The sequence below is a fragment of the Sturnus vulgaris genome, chromosome Z (assembly GCF_052056855.1).
Source record: "Sturnus vulgaris isolate bStuVul1 chromosome Z, bStuVul1.hap1, whole genome shotgun sequence".
Lineage (NCBI taxonomy): Eukaryota > Metazoa > Chordata > Aves > Passeriformes > Sturnidae > Sturnus > Sturnus vulgaris.
In genome coordinates, this window is record NC_142283.1 from 20,323,534 (window position 1) to 20,342,148 (window position 18,615).

An 18,615-nucleotide genomic window follows, 5' to 3' on the forward strand; every position below is an offset into this window, starting at 1 on the left:
ATAAGGTGTATTAATCACAAACATTGCACAGTAGAAAAGAAATCTTGGACTGCCACAGAAAATTTTGTCTACGGGCAAGAGAGCACTGACATCCATGGGATTAATAATTCATGTATTTTATCTCATTCAGGGCATTTCAGAAAGTCCATTATACTATACTTTCTGTATAGTCAGTAAATTTTGTAGCTCTTAAAACCCGTGAAATGAAAAATAGGCTCGAAAAGCCATAACACTATCAATACATTAATATTTATGTAGGTTTTTTTTCATGACAAACATTCCAAAGTGCTCTCCAGTCAAAGAAAATGAAATAAAGCATGAACAGAATGCAGATGACTGTAAGTCAAAAGGTCACTGAAACAGACAAATAAAATGAATCTGTTTGACCAAGGGACTGACCAAGTTCACCCAGTTAACACTTGGAAATTCTATGTTCTTTTCTAAGTGCTGTCTAGCCAAGTTTTAGGAATATTATCTCCAGAAGCAGAAAATAATCAAAACAACCTTAATAAATAAGGAGGGCATGTTGAGACCATTTCAATCTAGACAGAAAAGGTGTTATTTCAAATAAGTACTGAGCATGCATCATACTTCCTTCCCTGGTCAGACATTTATACAACTGATATAGCTAATAGGTTTTCAGTTCTTTAAAAGTGAAAAATAAAAAAAATATGTGGGAAGTATTTTTTTCACCCATAGTGGAAAATCATTGATATATATTAAGCTAATTTCTTTACCCTGTTACAGTCATTCATGAGGGAAAAATAAATGTAGAGGACAAGTGTTCTGTAATGCATAATTACTGATTCCCTAGCAGTAGCTTGTTTTCAGGTAATTTTCATCCTTCAGTCTTTTAAAGAGGATTGTGTTCCGTTATAAGATATCTTCAGATCTGATTAATTTCTCCACTGAATGATAAAGCTCATGAAGGAAGAGAAGATACAAATTTGGGACAAGTGAACACAAGAAAATTGAGAATATTTCATTAGATGAGATTAGAAGAATGAGCTGTTTTTCCTAGTTGGCAATACCACATTACAAAAAAGTTAAGTGGGATGTTGCATCTTCCTATTATTTAAATACTTACAGAGTAGAATCTGGGGGTTCTATGGCTGTTGAGGGTTGTAGTTGGCTTTTAGGAGCTAATTGCAGCTTTTAGGAGCTAGTTGCAAAAAAAAATAATTTAAAAAGTGATGCACTAATGAAATTGTTTGGTATGTTATTTTACCCACAGGGTAAAAAAAAACCCTGTTTTTTAATGGAATTAATAGAGTAGTAGAGAAAATTGTGTTTATGTTAATGGCTTTGTGTTTACACATTTTTGAAAGGGAAAAAGAAAAGAAAAAGAGAAGAAAAAGAAAAGAAAAAGAAAAGAAAGAGAAAACCTACAGACTTGTCTACTTGTATTTAGCTACTTCCAGGCATGTTTTCTGTTTTTAACTGGAACAGAAACATTTAATTTTTCTGTACCTATCTGTTATTAGTATTGAACTCTATTACCAATATAACTCGACTTTGTTTGAGTGGTTAGTAGACTTATTCAGCAAGTTCAGAAGATCCAACTGAAATTCACAGGGGAACAAGAGTCACTCACTTTAATTGAGAATATTTTAATGGTTCTTCAGCTACACATGGGCTCACACTAGTTTTCTAGTCCAGATGATGCAATACAGACTTTATAGCTTTCACAAGATCGTCAGAAAAAACACTAAATGTAATTTCTTTTGAACTGATGAAGACATATATTTGACACCCATAGACATTTTTTTTTCCTGTCACACTTTCCATCATGCAGAGTTTGTTAAAGTACCCAGAAAAGTACCTAGACTATGCAGTTTATCTGTGAAGAGTTTTAGAAACACTTTGATTTTGGTTAAAGTAGTATTTTCACTCATTCTTATCAGGATATCTTTATTTTTACAAAAATTATCTATAGAAGCTGTGCAATATAAGGACCATTTGGTACATTAGAATTTTAATATAGGTCTCAGCAGCACTATAAAACACATGCTGAATATTTCCTCTACTAGATGTATGGTTTATTGAAGTAACCCTTGCATCTGAGACCATTCAAAAGACTGAATGCTTTGGTTAGCCATGGTGAGTCAGACAGGAAACAGACAACCTTTACATTAAAAAAAAAAAAGTATATTTTTTTTACATAAAAACAAAATGTAATCTTTTTTAGAGAAAAGTAAATATTTTTTTTGAAATTGCTTTATACACGTAACAAAAAAGCCAAGAACTTTTTCTCAATAAATTTTAAATTACATGTGATCTCAGAGTGTCAAAGTTCTATATGAGGAGTTTTGTTTCATGCTTATAATTAGAAAACAATCTGAAATCTAGGAATAAGCTGTTAGTAGAAATGCTAATGAAAAATAATATATAATCTCTGATCTGGGCACTGCAAAACAGTAGTTATTGTGTTATATATATAGCAATAGCAATACAGCAATAGATAGGAGAACAGGTATTATCAGTAATACAGACTTGGGGCCAAGAGTAGAGCATGAAGAAAAATGAGGAAACTACCCCTTTTTAACACTTTGAAAAGACTTTGTCTCTATTCAACATTCATGCTTTTTTTGTGTTACAATGTAAAGATTTGACTTTATTTTTTTAGGAATGCAAAGTGCAAAAATTGCACCCAAAATTAGGAGGAAGAAAAATAAAAAACTGAGTCCATTGGCACAACACATTTTCCAAACTTTGGATTCCTAAAATTCTTTTATGAAGAGAATTATCCAGACCAAAAATGCTTCATCTTTAAGAAAGAGATGCTTAAAGGTGTCAATTTCAGAAGTGGCAGCTTCCCAGAATCCACAGAATGAGCCAGGAACCTCAGAATTGTTTCCCTACATGCTGAAAAGGAGTATACAATCATGTTAGCTTATATGAAGACTTGTAATTCCACCAATCTTCCAAGTTCCAGGTACCTGTCAAGAGGTTTGAAGTAACTCCTCCATCTGTTGAGGATCCAGAACTTGCATGATTTTTCAACTGTAAAGGAGAATTAATTTTTTTAGAATACTGATTGCTAGAGGAGACGTGGTTCTCACCTTTCTGCTAGTAATCTTGGTCCAGAGCACGTATTCAGGAAGTACTTTTAATCTCAGGCTGCTGGCTTTCAAATACACATCCTTTTGAAAAAATTCCCTTACTCCACACTTCTCCATCAGGACAGAAGAAGGGTAGAGAAGGTCTCCTCCTGTCTTGTACAAGTTTTGTAAGAGGGAATAGAAAGTTAATTCAGCTGTAATGGAAGTACAAGTAGAAATGGCAGAGTTTAGATAATTCCCAAGGGGAAGTTAAACTGAAAAAAAAAATAAAAAAAAGAAGTAAGACTTAACGAATGTCTCCTTCTAGGAAAATTTATGGAGTTTTTCACTCAGTGATTGTGTAACTTAAAGTGAAAAAATAGTCCTGGAGTAAAACCTTCAATTTAATGAAAATTTTACCTGAAGTCCTGAAACAAAAACTACAGTATATTGATATTCTTTTATTTGCTCTTTTACCCAAGTAAGCCAAAGTTTCTATTCTATGGAACTCTTAAAAGTGCTTTCCTGAGTCATAGAATCACAGAATAGGTTGGGTTAAAAGGGATCTTAAAGACCATACGGTTCCAAACCACCCACAATGGGAGGAACACCTCTCACTAGACCAGGTGGTTCAGATCCCCATCCCATTTGACCTTGAACACTCCAGGGATGGGGCAGCCACAACATCTCTGAGCAATCTGTTCCAGTGCCTCACCTCCTTCACAAGAAACTTCTTCCTTAGATCTAATCTAAACGTTTTCTCTTTCAGATTGAAGCTGTTCCCCCTTGGTCTGCCACGACATACACTTGTAAAAAGTCCTTCTTCAGGAGAAGGAGCCTTCCCTTCCCTTCTTCCCTTCCCTTCCCTTCCCTTCCCTTCCCTTCCCTTCCCTTCCCTTCCCTTCCCTTCCCTTCCCTTCCCTTCCCTTCCCTTCCCTTCCCTTCCCTTCCCTTCCCTTCCCTTCCCTTCCCTTCCCTTCCCTTCCCTTCCTTCCTTTCCAATCCCAATGCTCACAAAAGTCTTTAATCATAAGATAAAATCTTCATCCATCTAATCATGTTGGTGGCCTCCTTTGTACTCTCTCCAACAGTTCCATGTTCTTCCTGTACTAAGACCCCAGAGCTGGATGCAGGGTTCCAGATGGGCTCTCACCAGAGCAAAGGGTCAGAATCCCCTCCCTGCCCTGCTGCCCACACTGCTTTGGATGCAGCCCAGGACACGTTTGGCTTTCTGGGCTGTGAGTGCTCATGGCTGGGTCATGTCCAGCCTCTCACCCACCAGCACCCCTGAGTCCTTCCAGCAGGGCTGCTCTCAGTGCCTTCATGGCCCAGCCTGGACTGATAACAGGGGCTGCCCAAGCCAGGTACAGCACCTTGCACTTGTTGAATCTCAAGAGGTTCCCATGGGCTCACTCCTTGAGCTTGTCTAGGTCCCTCTGGAAGGCGTCCTGTTCTCCAGGAGTGTCACTGTGTTGCGGCGCATGTTTGTTTTATTTTATTCAGTTTATTGTTATAAAGGTTTGTTCCTATGTACCCCTCTGTTTTCCCCCAGTTGGTTTGTCCCTAAGTTGTATCCACCCCTAAAACTACCTTGTTTGGCATTCCCTGCCCCTTGCCCATCATTGTAACTCTGCCCCTTGCTCCAGTTCCTTCCTGGTCCATCATTGCAACCCCACCCCTTGTTCCAATCCATTCCCTGTCCATCATTGTAACCCTGCCCCTTGTTTCAGCACTTTCCTTGTCAGTCCCAGCCTGGGCCAATCCCTTGCTGCTCTGCCCCTTTGGAAATCCCCTGATACTGGATGCTGCATTGGCCCATGTGACCCTTTGTTTTGGTTTAATTTTGTTTCCCGGCCAACGCACCAAATAATGTCTTTGTTTTGATTTGCCAATTTAAATAAACTCATTTTTCTGTTGTGAGAGAGAACCAGGAGCAAAAAAGCAAGGCAGGCCTAAAACTTAAGAGAGTATAAAAAAAGAAATTTATTAACTACACAAACAAAGAGAGGGAAAAAACCAAATTCAGAATAAGAATTTTTTCAGACGACTCCTTCCTTCTCTCTCCCAACCTGCATAACAACAAAACAAACATACAACAAATACTTCGGTCAGTTCGTAACTTAGTCTTTTCAGTTCACTTCTGGAGAGAGAAGCCTCCTCTTGTTGAAACTTAGGGATTTTTTTCCACAAGAAGGAAGAAAACAGTCCTCTCGTGGTTTCATTTTTCACAATTTGCACCCACCTGGGAACCTGCAATCGTGACGCTCCTCCCAGCTCCACAGCCTTCCCAGAGCTGTGCATGTGGCCATGTCTGTCTCATGGGGTATTACTTTTAAGAATGAAATGTTCCACAGCAAAGGTTCTCTTCATTTCTTTTCTCTCTGTTCATGCTTCATCCTCAGAAAACTGAGATCACCTTCTTTCCTCGGGGCAAAAGATTCTCAATACAGGTGCTTTTTGGTCAAATCATCCATCAAATGGAACATCTCCATCCCCCCATGTCTTTCTCCATGGTTTATAGGAATATCAGTACATCAGTTCATCCCTACAATCTGACAAAAGGATTTTCAGCCATCCTGACAGCGTTTCCTCATTCTCTTTTCATCTACAAAACTTAGCTCTTGCATTACTGACTTCAGAAATCTTCTTATTCCCTTTCATATTCAAAGGAAAGGCTGGAGGTTTTGCAAATCTTATCTGAGCACTAAAGAGTTAAAGTTTAACACAACTACAAGAGTTGGGCCAGGCTCAGGCCGTGCTGGGGAGGGCGGCTGAGGTGTCACTCAGCCTTTCTGGGGCTGGGCAGCAGCCCCACACTGCTCATGGCCACCCCTGCTCCCAGACAGGGCCCGGCTGCCTCCCCCAGGCCGTGCGGGGGCTGGGCAGGCCTGGCCTTTCTGACAGCAGCGGGAACCGGCCCCCCCACACCAGAGCCGCAGGCCTGTGGAGGAGGAAGCCATGGAGGTCTTATCAACCCTTTCCTCCTCCCGGCCATCAGGTCCCCTCCTTGCAAATGGGGCCCAAGCGGCCTCCTGAGCCTCCCCCCCGCATGGGGGAGGGGGAAGCTCGGGTTGATATTACCTGCTTGGCCACCAGAAAGACAAAAAGAGACTCAGTTCCGGATTACTTCCTTCAAAATGGGTGTTCATGGAGCGAACTAACTTTCTCTAATGGGTTGTTGAAGGTGCCCCAACCCCCACAGAGGAAGCTCCTTTAGAGAGAACTTCTCTCTGAGTTTCTTCTTCCCAAGTCAACCCATCACACCCTTTCTCCTCCCCCTGCTCCCCACATTGGTTGTAACCCTGTAAGACCCTGCCCTCCAGTCCTCCCCAAAGGATTCCCTACTGGTCAGTTGTCTGTACCCACCCCCTGATCTGCCCCCATGTTTAATCCCAAGCACACCCATGTTTAGGGCTTTTTGCCTCTTTTTCCTCCAAGCCCCATAAAGTGTTTGGAGCCTCAGAAGCAGAAAGCCTCCCTCACCTCCTTTACCCAATTCTGGACATATGCCACATTGAAAAGCCATGGGGTCTTAAGGTTCTGCCTCTGGGAAATCTTACCCTGGGGCAGTTCCCCACACCTGGCACAGGACCAGTGTGCTCCTAAAGAGCTAGCATGGGCTCCTATAGGCTGTGTCATCACTGCATACTCGGGTGATGTCAACTGCAAAAGTAATATGGTAGACTTTGATGAGATCTACTTAGCAAATGTTTAAATGCAGAATCCACACTCTCAAGCTGAACAAAGTGAATGAAAATAGGAGTTTAAGGGTAGGATGTTCCCACTAGGAAAATACCAGCTCATGCCACTTACTCAAGAACCATTTCTTCAGAGTAACTGAGCCCTTCTGCTGCACCACCTTTCTATAGAACATTGACTTGTTCATTGCTGTAGGCTATGTGTGCTATGGTATATCTCAGTGAGCATGCACTGCTTTTCAAGAGTGGACCCAAACACATCCTTGAGGCCAAAATGGGTTAACTGCCATGTTCAGCCACATCCAATAGCAGTGTGATCAACCTGATTATGCATTGGTTAATGGTTAGTGGAAAACACTGGAAATTACTCACTTCCTGCTGAGAAATGCATTCAGGCATGTTCAAACTGTGAGTATTTAAAGTTATATGTGAATAGTAGAAGGGAAAATAATCTTTTTTATTCCTCAGTTTATCAAGACTGATCTATCTCACAGTAAAGAGCTGCAGGTTCCAGATTTTCTTGGAAGTTTTTCCATATTTGCTCTAGGAATAGATTCCTCCAGGAGGAATCCAAAAGGCTCCAAACCTGGCTCTGGAAATTAAAGAAAACAAAGCAAGGTGTTACTTGCTTTGGTAAAGAGTGCTTCTGGGAATTATTGAAAAAGTCTGCTTAATTTTCACAGAGACAAACTGGGAAGTCCCTTCCATTTTTGGAAATACCTGATTATTTCGCAATATCATCTGGAATTGATCTCACGCTCGTTAAAATAATGAATATATTGAAGACATGAACAGCTATTAGTGAAGTATACATCTATTCCTTGTAAGAAATAAAAGAGTAGGAGAGATACAACCTTTATAATGTACACAAAAATATCCAGCTGCCCACCTGTTCCGTTTGGAGGGACGTGAATTGCAGAATTATTGTTAAAAGTTGGCCTGGAGGGACTGGATAGAACAAAGGAAGTTTTAGAATCAGGAGACTCCCTGCTTACCAGTTAATAAGTTATAGTTTAGTGATTGCTCCACCAGCATCAGAGCACAGTAGGTGAGGTACTGACCTATTAATTTGCCTCTTAGCATGAAGCCTGAGCACACCTGAGCAGTAGATGAGAACAAACCCGAAATTCTTTACTCAGAGCCGTTCACTCCTAATTTCATATCTGTACCTTACATTTCATATCTGTACCTCATTTGGAATTTGAATGCAGAATAAAAAGACATCTTCTGCTGCAATAATATGAATGTCTGAGGAAGTAGCCTGCTGCAAAAGGCGTATGGTAATGGACAGCCTTCAGCAGTGGTGAGATTTCCAGGAGGTCAGTCAATCTGATTTCATCATCTCCAGCTTTTAACTCTGTGAAAGAGATGTAAACTCTTAATATGGAAGGAACAAGCCTTTTAAGTTTCTCAGCTTGTGTCTGTCTTGGTCTGAAGTCAATTTACAAACTCCATTACATTCAGTAGATACTGGACTGGGACCATAAAATTTAATTTTAATGGTTAAACTAGCTGCTTCAAAGTGATCACTTACTACATTATCTGTTAAAAGTTAAAAAGTTCCTTGTAAAGGGAGAGAAATGTGCTCCTTTTATGATTAGGCAGATTCATAAAGATCCTTATAAAAAGAGAATCTTTTATAAATGGAAAAAAAAGCAGAAAAGTCCAGTCAGCAATGTATATATTTTAGATAAAGCTCTTTAAACTCATTTTTAGACTAAACACTTTGTGCTGCCCTCCAGCTAACTGCTCTAGAGATGAAAGACCCCATTACAATCTAGTCTCTTTTGTCTTTGAAAGTACAAGAGTCCACCCTCTTTGTTAGTAGACTTAAACCAAAACAAAAAAGATAGAAATCAAAACACAGGACTACACAAATAACACATATTTTTCAACGTAGTGCATTCCTTATACTTAGTTTTTGTTTTTTGTTTTGTTTTGTTATTTTTAAAGAAAATGCCCTCTTCTTGTAGTGCAGACGACTATTGTGAAATGAGCCCAAAGCTCCAGAGTAATCTTTTTCAAAAGTCGTTGAAAAAGCCTTTGTGATTTCCCTTGACTATTGATCTATGTCCCTCTACTGACTTAAGACTAATACATATTAACAGGATTCGAAAGAGATTTTTTTGAAATGCAGGTGCAAAATGTTTAACATAACCTTGAGTTTTATTGCAAAAGACACCTAGTTCTGGGGCAAAACATATTTTCATGTATAAGCGATCCCCAAACCCCCCTTTTTCCTCAGACCTTTTAGTCATAAAAAATTCAGGGGTAAAGAATGCTTTCAAAACTCCCTGTGGCAGAGTAAACTAGAGCTGAACCTTCACGTGATTATTCCAGAGTGAGTCATTTAAGCATGGGACTGCTTCATAAACTTCAGGGACTTAATTTGCATGTGAATATTGATTCCTCTCACACAAACAGTTCATCCTTTCATGTTGCTTTTGCATGAATTTGCCCTCCAGAGAATTGATTTTTTTTCCATGCTTCAGCCGGGTGCTTCTGTTGCCCCAGTCAAAAACACTTCTCCTCAGTGAATCAAATGGAGCAATGAGAATGTGTAGATAACCCCCAGTTCCTCCTCTCAAGCATAAACAATTCACATTTCCTTCCAAGGAAAGACTGAACATTTGACCTCTCTTTTAAATCAGCAGATAACCAAAAGCAGTTGTATGTGTGTGGGGGTATAGATAGTCGTCAAACAATCTAAATTACCAAAAGTATTTAGGTGCAGTATTTCCTAAGTAAATCAGATCTCAAAGTAGTCTTTCATCATTCAAACAGGGGTTATATTTTGGTTCTTGTAATTCAATCTGGGGCTGTGTGTACCAGCTGCAAATAAAACTTACTGTGTATGAGTTTGACCCCACAGCCTCTACTTAGATGAGGAAGTAGTATGAATTTCCTACAGAAAACCCCAGAAGAGACAGCACAATTTTAGCCCATTTGCACAGGGGTGCTGCATGGGTTATAGAGCCATGAACCACAGAACCAGTCTCATACCTTGAAAAGTCAGTGAGCAATAAAGCCACCTGGAATCATCTCAACAGACCTTTCACCAAAGCTGACACTACAGTATTTGGTGAACTATAGATTGGTTGTCACAGAAATACAGTGCTTCCACATATCTCCTCAACTTTAATAGTACACTATGTTTCTGTTTTAATAGCATAGCAGAACACAGAAATGCCTTCCTCATTCTATCATACATTTATTTTACTGCAGCAATATTCTCTGTGTTAGATTGCAGTTGTATGAGATGCTGTGATAATAAAATAATTAGAGACATCATATTACCAGGACCAAGTCACATACAAAGAAAGATATATGGGAAAATTCAGTCACTTGCCAAGCAGTTCTGTTAACAGAAGGCTGGGATATGGCTGTTTCATAACAAAACTGAGATATATCAATTAAATTGTATGTAGGATGCATGGAAAAATAATGATCTCTATCCTAAGTTATACATTCATTGTTAATGTTTCACCTGTACCTTTTTCATGAAACCCAAAGTTCACGATGTTTAGAATAGTGTCGTAACATTTTTGATAATAGTGTCTATAAAATAAGTAAGAATGGCCAGGAAAAAGGATTGTTCTCAGCTTCTAAATCAGCTGATAGTGAACAGTATTTTGGCACAATAACACACCTTTTAAGATTTAGATTTCTTAAGGAAAATATTAGTAATATCCTATGGAAAGTTTTCATACTGTTTATAGTGTATTTGTTTTGGAGATCAGATCGAGAGATGTACAACTGTAAAAAATATGAACAACAAGTATTCATTGTTACCATTTGACAGGAGGATTTTTTTTCCCCTGCTTTTGACCTTTAACAATCTCCTAAACAACCAGTGTTTGACTTTATTTTTTGCTAAAAAAATTATAGGTTAGATTGTGAGCTAGGAAAAAATACCATTCTTCTCTGTATAGGATATGTTCATAATAAAATTGCCAATAAATCCCATCATATGATGAGGGTACAATAAATTACCCTGAATTCTCTATCACTGGTTATGAGGTTACTTACCTTTCTATTACAACTCTTTTGGGCATTTCTCCTGATTGGAATATATGGTTATGTGTGTTGTACTTGTTCTTCAGTGACATATGGAATGTATATGAGTGAGGTTAGATTGTAGAGACACCAGGTTCAGTTCAAGCAGCAATCTTGTCTGAATAAATGTTAATCTAATAGTGTTCACCGTGAGTACATTCAACAGTCCTTCCTACCTCTCAAACCTGAAGTAATCACTGTGTTCATTTTTGGCATATTTAATGTTTACAATATCATAGATTGACATTTATCTGACAGCTCCTGTATCATTTCCAAATGGCTTTCCTTATTTGCTAGTGACATTTCAGCTATTGATTTGAAATTCTATCACAATATTAAATTACTAATTGCTTCAAAATTTCCTGTAAACCTTAAGCTTAACTGAAAGGCATCATCATGTCTTATTTAAGAATAGTATTTTAGAAATATTATTGCTGCTTGCCTAATTAAGCAGACAGATATGGGACCAGTAAAAACCTGTTTTTCTACTGCAGTATTCTCCTAATGACAACTCTTCATTAAAATAAAGAAAAAGGATAAAACTCTATATACTCCAAATTATCTGGTCTGGAATTTTAATTGTGCTTCCTATTGCCTGGGGATTAAGAAATTTCAGACTAAATCCTCAAGAGGTTGTGAACAATTTCACAGTTTGAAAACTGCCATCCTAAGTGATGCATAAATTCATTTGTATCAGCCAAACATTTCTCACTTTCTATAAAGACTAATTTGGAGTCTAAAAACCATGTGCTTATTATGGACATCAGTAAAAGAGAATTTATTCCTCCTAATGTGTACAGGATGAAAGTAAAATCTGGATGGCATTTTGGACGTGAAGTAAGAGACCTCACGTAAAATCATATTCCCATGGCATTAATTCTAGATTAGAAAGGGTCGTCTGAGTAGTTCTTAAACTTAGCACTTTTCATATCTTGGCTTGTGATTTTTAGCATTTTAAATGCCAGCATACAGGTCGCAAGGACTTATTTGAAACTAGGTAATTTTGTGTCAACATTGACAGGTTAAAGTCTGAGATGAAAGACAATGATTTATCTTTGTGCTTTTCTCTGTGCTTTGGTACACATTTGAAAGGAAAGAGAATGTAATCATGAAAAAGTTGGGAAGTAACAAGGCAGATGTTATCCTTTCTAAATCAAATACCTTCAAGTAGTGAGACACAGTTTTAGGAAATTCAGCTGCTTCTTTCAACATGAAACAGCTGGGAAGTTTTCATAGTGTTAGGCATTACAAATGGATGTCCTAAAGATTATTTTTGTTTATTTTTTGTTTACATGTGTAAGCAGAAGAATTTCCATGATAAATCCAAAAAATGGTTCAACCAGTTTTATATTTCAAGGGAATAAGAAACTCAACTTTCTTTTTTCTAGACTATTAATACAGCAAGGAGTATGTGTATCTTTCATGACACACAGATAGAAGAAATCCAACCATTTCTATACTATTAATCATGACTTATCAATTATCTGATTTGCTCCACATTTTTTCTCTGGCTGATGGAGAGCAGGCTAAGGAGGTGAGAAGATGAGGACCCAGAGCTGACAGAGCAATACCAGCACACTTTTCGACTTGGTTAACACTCATCTGCCATGCCACTGTCACTTCAGCGGGTAAGGTGAACAAGAGCTCTGGCTGTGGGGCTGAAAGAACATTTGTTTCCACCCCCTGGGTGTGACTTACACAAACAAGAACCTCAGTAATATGCTATCAAGGCTACCCTTAACTCTAAATACCTCATACCATCTCATGACCATTCAATTTCACCTATTTGGAAAAGAATGATTGATGATGAATTGTCTTCTTTCTCCGTATTTCATTAGTATCAATCTGTGGATTTTAAAGCGTACTACAGTTAGAAATAACATTGGCATGTTAGAGATGACATGCCAATTCCTGAAAGCATTATATTAATTCTCCAGGGAATGTGACTGCAATTTTCTTCCATTTTCAGCAGTTTTATCAGCTCAAATGCAAGATGGTTCCTTCTCCTGTGCTGGTGTTTTCTCTCCCTTGGCCCATTTAGGGCTTGAAATTTTAAGTCTTCATTTCTCCAGTTTATGATTTTAATGCTATTAGGAAATTACTTTTTTTGCCCAAACCTACATTCTGGGAGTGAATCCAGGCTATTGGCATGTTCACAGTAAATGCAGAATATGATAGTAAATAGGAAAAATAATATTAATTCTCTTCCATGTTGATATTCAGGAACAGTTTTTCCTACATTTACTAGCGAGAATGACATTTACCTGAATTTAATATGCTACCTCTTTTTTTCATTTTTTTTATCCAAGTGCAATGCAGCTAGAATTGCCCAAAGAGAAAAGTAGAAGTAATTGAGAAAAATGCATACAGACACATATACCCGTGTTTTAATTGAATCTAAAAAGCAATCCTGTTCTGCAGTTCATTTTCTGATTGTTTTCACATCAGGGTAGCAAGCATAAATTTGTGCTGCATCTGCCCTGACACTTAAAAAATAACAGCTTTCACACATCAGTTCTTTTAACCCATTAATGTTTAAGTCACTACACTATAAATTCTCTGGTTTTATGTCTGCCTTCTAACATTCCTAACTTTCTATGTGTTCAAGCTTTTATTGTTCTAAGGATGAGCACTCCAGGTAGGCAGATTATAGGAGCTCCCTGGCAGTGCCCTGTTCTGTATTCTTCCTATACAAGACAGTATTAAGAGTGAGATATGACGCTCTAAAGATGAGGGATTCAGGCACCGTATGTCCCTGCAGCAGTCAGGCACAACAGGATGCTCTGGCACAACGTCAGAGAGAGAATCCTGCTGTGCCTCAGTTCTGGAGGACATGGCTGAGGTTTCACCCTTATCTGTGAGCTACCTGCTGCTTACACTCTTCTGTCACTGTTTTGCTCCTCATTACTGCACTTTCTCAATCAAATATTGACACTCTACCTGAATTAATCCCCACAATTTTTTTTTCATGGCAGGGTGTTATGAAAGAAGCCAGGCTTCTTCCTGAAAGCCACCCGGCTTTTTGAAACAGAGTAAAGACTTTCTCGTAGAAAGTAGCACTCGTTTATTAAATACAGCTACAGAAGACGGGAGACCCGGGATAAGCCCGGTCCCCGCGCAGCAAGTCGGAGAGAAACAATTCCGTGTGCCTCGGCCTCAGGCACACGGAGTGCTCCCTTGGACCCGAGTTCCGCAGGAGAGCCAAACACAACTGTCCAACAACCCCCTGGGTCCAGGATTGGTGGTGTTTGGATCTTCACAGCGACTGGTCCGTTTTGGGGGCTCTTATTGGTCTTTAACAACATTAATTCCTGTCCAAGCCTTTCTTCAGGGCGTGGAGAGATTACACAGGCCCTCTTACCAAGCCTCGCTCGCGGTGCTGGTGTCACTGTGCAGATTCACTCTCCCCATGTTACCGGCCCCTCACACCTCATCCTGGACCTCCTCCCTTTAAAACTCTTAATATTAAGGTAACTTATTATAACATTGCAATTAACTTCAAGAACAATTAACTTCTTCCTAAAGCCACAACAGGGCAACAATTAACTTAGAAAATTAACAACCTTACCAAATTTTACCCATAACAAGGGCACACTTCTAACTTTTGAAGAATGAAACCAAAGAAACACTGACTGGAAATAGAGACAAATGAGTTTATTGAAAATTTTACTTTGCCAAGTGCAAAATAAATGGCCATTGTAGAAAAGACGCATGAAGAGAGTTCTTTGCAGAAAAATCTGCTCAAAGACCTTTGTCAGTGATCAGTCACTGAAGAATGAATGCCCTTATTCACTGACAAGAGGTAAGATTTATTTTATTATTGTTGTTAAAAAGATGGAGTTAGGGAGAAATTGCTGCATTTCAATCAATCAATTTAATCTCTTTCTTCAGTGATGTCTCATGTATGATCTTTCAAGAGAAGGAAATACCCTTTCTCTAATTGTCACATATATTGTAATAATGCTTCATGAATGCTCACCAGGAGAAATGCCATTTCAAGACTCTGATATTTTATTACTTTTAAAATCCCTAGTATTATTACATGTGAAAAAATATTGAAGTCTCTTCTATTTAAATAACCTTATGGCTGTCTAAGAGGGTGACTTTAATGCTTAAGCATGCATACACATTTATTTGTGGTTAAGATAAACATACAATAGCCTTATTAAACAAAAATAGTTCAGTGTAGTTTAATCTAGTTCTACTTAGCCTGCTACCAAGTCAATATCCATTAGTGATATCTGCCCTGTTTCAGATATGTTAATTTCATCATATAAACTCTTTGTTCTTTGACGCTGCCCACCTCTGTCCACTCACGCTGGACTGGCATGGCGAGCTCGTGAGGCGGGGGAAGCGCCAAGAGCCTTACTCACTTCCAGGGCCTCCGAGAGCCCGGAATGTGAGTAAGGCTCAGGGCCTTTCCTGCAGCTACCAGCGTCTGAGGAGAGGCGAAGAGGCAGAGAGGGTCCAGGCACAATAAACCAATGAGGGGAGACATAGGCACGGTTCCATCTACAAGGTCCAACCACTAACAAAGGACATGTAACTGGCATGGAACTCTCTAGAACAAAAGGTGAGGCCGGGGGGGATTGGCAACTTATGGGGCTGGGACTGGGGTGATGGACAGGGAAGGGTCTGGAAAAGTGGGAGGGGTTTAGGGGTGATTGGCAGGTCTGAGGCTGGGAGGAGGGCAACTTGGAATGCACCAACAGGGGGGTACAACACTGGAATAAACCATTATGAAATAGGGGAAAACAAAGGTAAAAGAAGAAGAAATCGTGCACCACAACAGTTCTTGAAAAACATAGTCACAGTAAATGGTTTTATAGTTTGTTTTGGGTTTGTTTTTTTAGAAAAAAAAATGCTTCTGAAAACAGCTGATTACTAAGGTTCAATTAAATATAATTTAGTATAGCTGTTATAATTTAGTTTTATAAGACTTTTCTACTTCAAATTTAATTCCCTCTTTTCAGACCAGGAAAAACCTCGTTTGAAATAGCAATCTCCATCTAAAGAAACAATTTTAGAACAAACATATAAAAGCCTGGAAAGAAATACTCCACATGGAAATTCTGAGAGAACAACTACAGGATCACAGAAGCAAACTTCTTAATGTCTGGAGTTTCATAAAAATGAATTACTGGGTCAAAACTGAACTGAGGGTAACTAGCTGATGCCTGCATTGTCACGAGGCAGTGATAATTCCTGTCTCACAGCTGCTGACAAAGCTTCTACTGAAGTCATTAAAGCCTGTGTGTGCAGTGGGAATTCTCCTGGATATACACTGTAGGCTTCAGCCCTCAGTCTGTCATGCACAACGAGATCATCAGGTCTCAGGCAGAAGAATGACACACATCTGTATATAAGCATGAGTCTCTCAGTCAAAAACAACTGCATAGTTGGTAAAAAATCTTCCATCTAGTTAGGAGAGTGTCTATAAAAGTATTTTTAAATTAGTTTGTTTTTTTCCTAATATCCTGGAACCCCTCTGGCTTTCACATCAAATACATGTCAGGATAATTGGCATTATTATAAAAAAGGACATGAATATTTTAAATTGAAGAAAAGATGAAATGTTAATATTTTGAAGATATGCAAACCACCAGCATGGTTTGTGAATACTTACTTTCTATTTTTATAATTATTCTTTATTATCAAAGTCTATGAAATTCCTATAACAATAATTTCATCCTAAAAGGGTTGCAAGTAGTAAGTTGTAAATTAAGAACTTCTCTATAAAGCTTTTATTATGATTCATCCTTCTAATCAACTTGTGCAAAATGTGTTCAAAATCTTTGGTTTTTTTTAAATGCAAAATTTAAAAGAAAGATGTTTATTGTCTCAATTTCCGTTCTTCAGAGTCTGATTTTGAGTTACAGACTTCCATGCAATGCAGTGTAACAAATTCCAATGCCTTCAGATACATTAATTCAGAACGTTATTCAGAGATTTTTCCATGTACAAATTTAGCACCATAATGCTTTTCCCTAAGCTGGAGAAGATTTGAATGAAAAAATGTTAAATTTCTGCAGGCAATACAAAGTTCTTACTAATGAAGGTATGCACAGTCAGTCAGCTGAGCTTTGTGTTCCCTAAGCTCTTTCAGCTTTTCAGATGAACCTCTTTAAAATTTCATCTTAAGACAGAATGAGTTCATAATCAATAGCAAATTCATAATTTCTAACCAAATATTATCTTAACCATTCATTCTAAAATGCATATGCTTAAATACTTCCAGTAAATCTAACACAAATTACAAGGAATCCCCCAAAAGATAAAAAGACAAAGACATTTTGCAAATGGTTGTATAATTTTAGTACTTACTTGATTTTTAGTTAGGGTTCAACTTTAACAGAAAACATTTTTTTATTTTGAAAATTCACTGTTGAAATACATCAGTGTGGTTCCCAGATGTAATCCTGAATCTTGTGTTAATGACCTTGGGCATTCAAGTGTTTTAGCAACCTGATCCAACAATTTCCATGCAAAATGTGATTTGAAAGCAAATACTAAAGACTTTGGGAAATACCAAGAGAAAGAAACACTTTATTTACTGAAGACTTTAGGCATATATCACTGATTTCAGACCACTGCATAAGAGTCACAGCAAGCTTTTATAAAAACAGTGGGAGAATGCATTTTCAGATCTCTTTATTTGCGTATGTTTGTTGGTGGGAGATGATTTGTTTTAGCCATAGTCTTAATTGCCATATTAATTAGATTAAATAGGGATGAGTCACAACATCCCAAATTAGAACCAAATCAAATAATTTAAAAATTATTGTACATAGATCTTCAGATCTGGGCTGTTTTTCTGGATGCTGCAGCAATAATGATCAAGTAAAAATCAAACATATTTTCTTCTTGGTTAAGACTTGAAGTTCAGGACTGCAGATCTAAATTTTACCAGAACTCTTTGAATATTGGTACTTTTCCCTTTTGATGTAGTTCATATCCTAGAGTCTGAACCCGTGCTTTTCTTTCTAAGAAAAAAAAGGTGATATTATGCTGGATCTTATTAATTCAATTAGAGTCAGCAAGGAAGAACGCAAAACATATTTTTATGTATATGGTTAAACTCTGCTGTGTACAGTGTGCATAGAGTGAAAGTAACTGTCAATATGCCAAACTCATCTTAGCATGACAAGTTCTTGATGATGTCTCATGGCTCTCAAGTTTGCTATTGGACTTCAGAGCTTGTGAAATTTTCATTTATTCCCAGTCAATTTATGTGTAAAGGTCCATCTACATGTTTGGTGATTTTCTAGCATCAAGTAATTTGCTTCACCCAGAAAACATGAGCTACACTTTTAAGTCCAGACAAGTCCTGTCACTGCTATAAAGCAGAAGACAAATCTTCATGGCAATCACTGTCCATCAGCTTCCCCAAGAACTTTAAATAATTACTTCTGACTGTTTTGTAGTTTTTGTAGGTTGCATATAGTTTGTTTACTGCTATATAAGCGAAATCACCATGTTTCTTGCATTGCATTCTTAGAAATTACTACAAAGTATGGAATGTATCAATCCTTCATCAGGTCTTTCAGGAAATTAAAATGGGCAGCAAAGTCTCGTTCTCCTTGGTGATTATTACTGGACTTTATTACCACTCAAAAGGAATTTTTTTAATCACCTCAATAAGTGAATACTTTGGGGAGGGGTAGTTTTTATGTTTTTAATTTCTGAATATGCAGATGAGAGCAAAATATTTACCAGGGAATATGAAGCTCAAGATAGGTAGAATAAAGTACACTAATCTCTGGAATATCTCCAGGACCAAAGCTGGCCACTTGGCTCATATGAACAAATGGGTAGGAAAG

General features: G+C 38.1%; 1 protein-coding gene and 1 long non-coding RNA gene across 2 annotated transcripts in view; both read right to left on the reverse strand.

Annotated features, from left to right (window-relative positions):
- Window positions 1-1,594: 1,594 nt before the first annotated feature.
- Window positions 1,595-3,062, reverse strand: LOC148219728 (uncharacterized). The gene is made up of 2 exons (XR_015799702.1): window positions 2,940-3,062; window positions 1,595-2,865 (listed from the first exon to the last, which is right to left on the reverse strand). It is a non-coding gene; the product is annotated as an uncharacterized LOC148219728 (long non-coding RNA).
- A 9,230-nt stretch (window positions 3,063-12,292) lies between these two features.
- Window positions 12,293-18,615, reverse strand: part of LOC148219729 (uncharacterized) — a 112,301-nt gene continuing 105,978 nt past the window's right edge. The window contains exon 11 of the transcript XR_015799409.1: window positions 12,293-17,778. The gene's annotated coding sequence lies outside the window, so the exon portion shown is untranslated. The remainder of the gene's footprint in view (window positions 17,779-18,615) is intronic.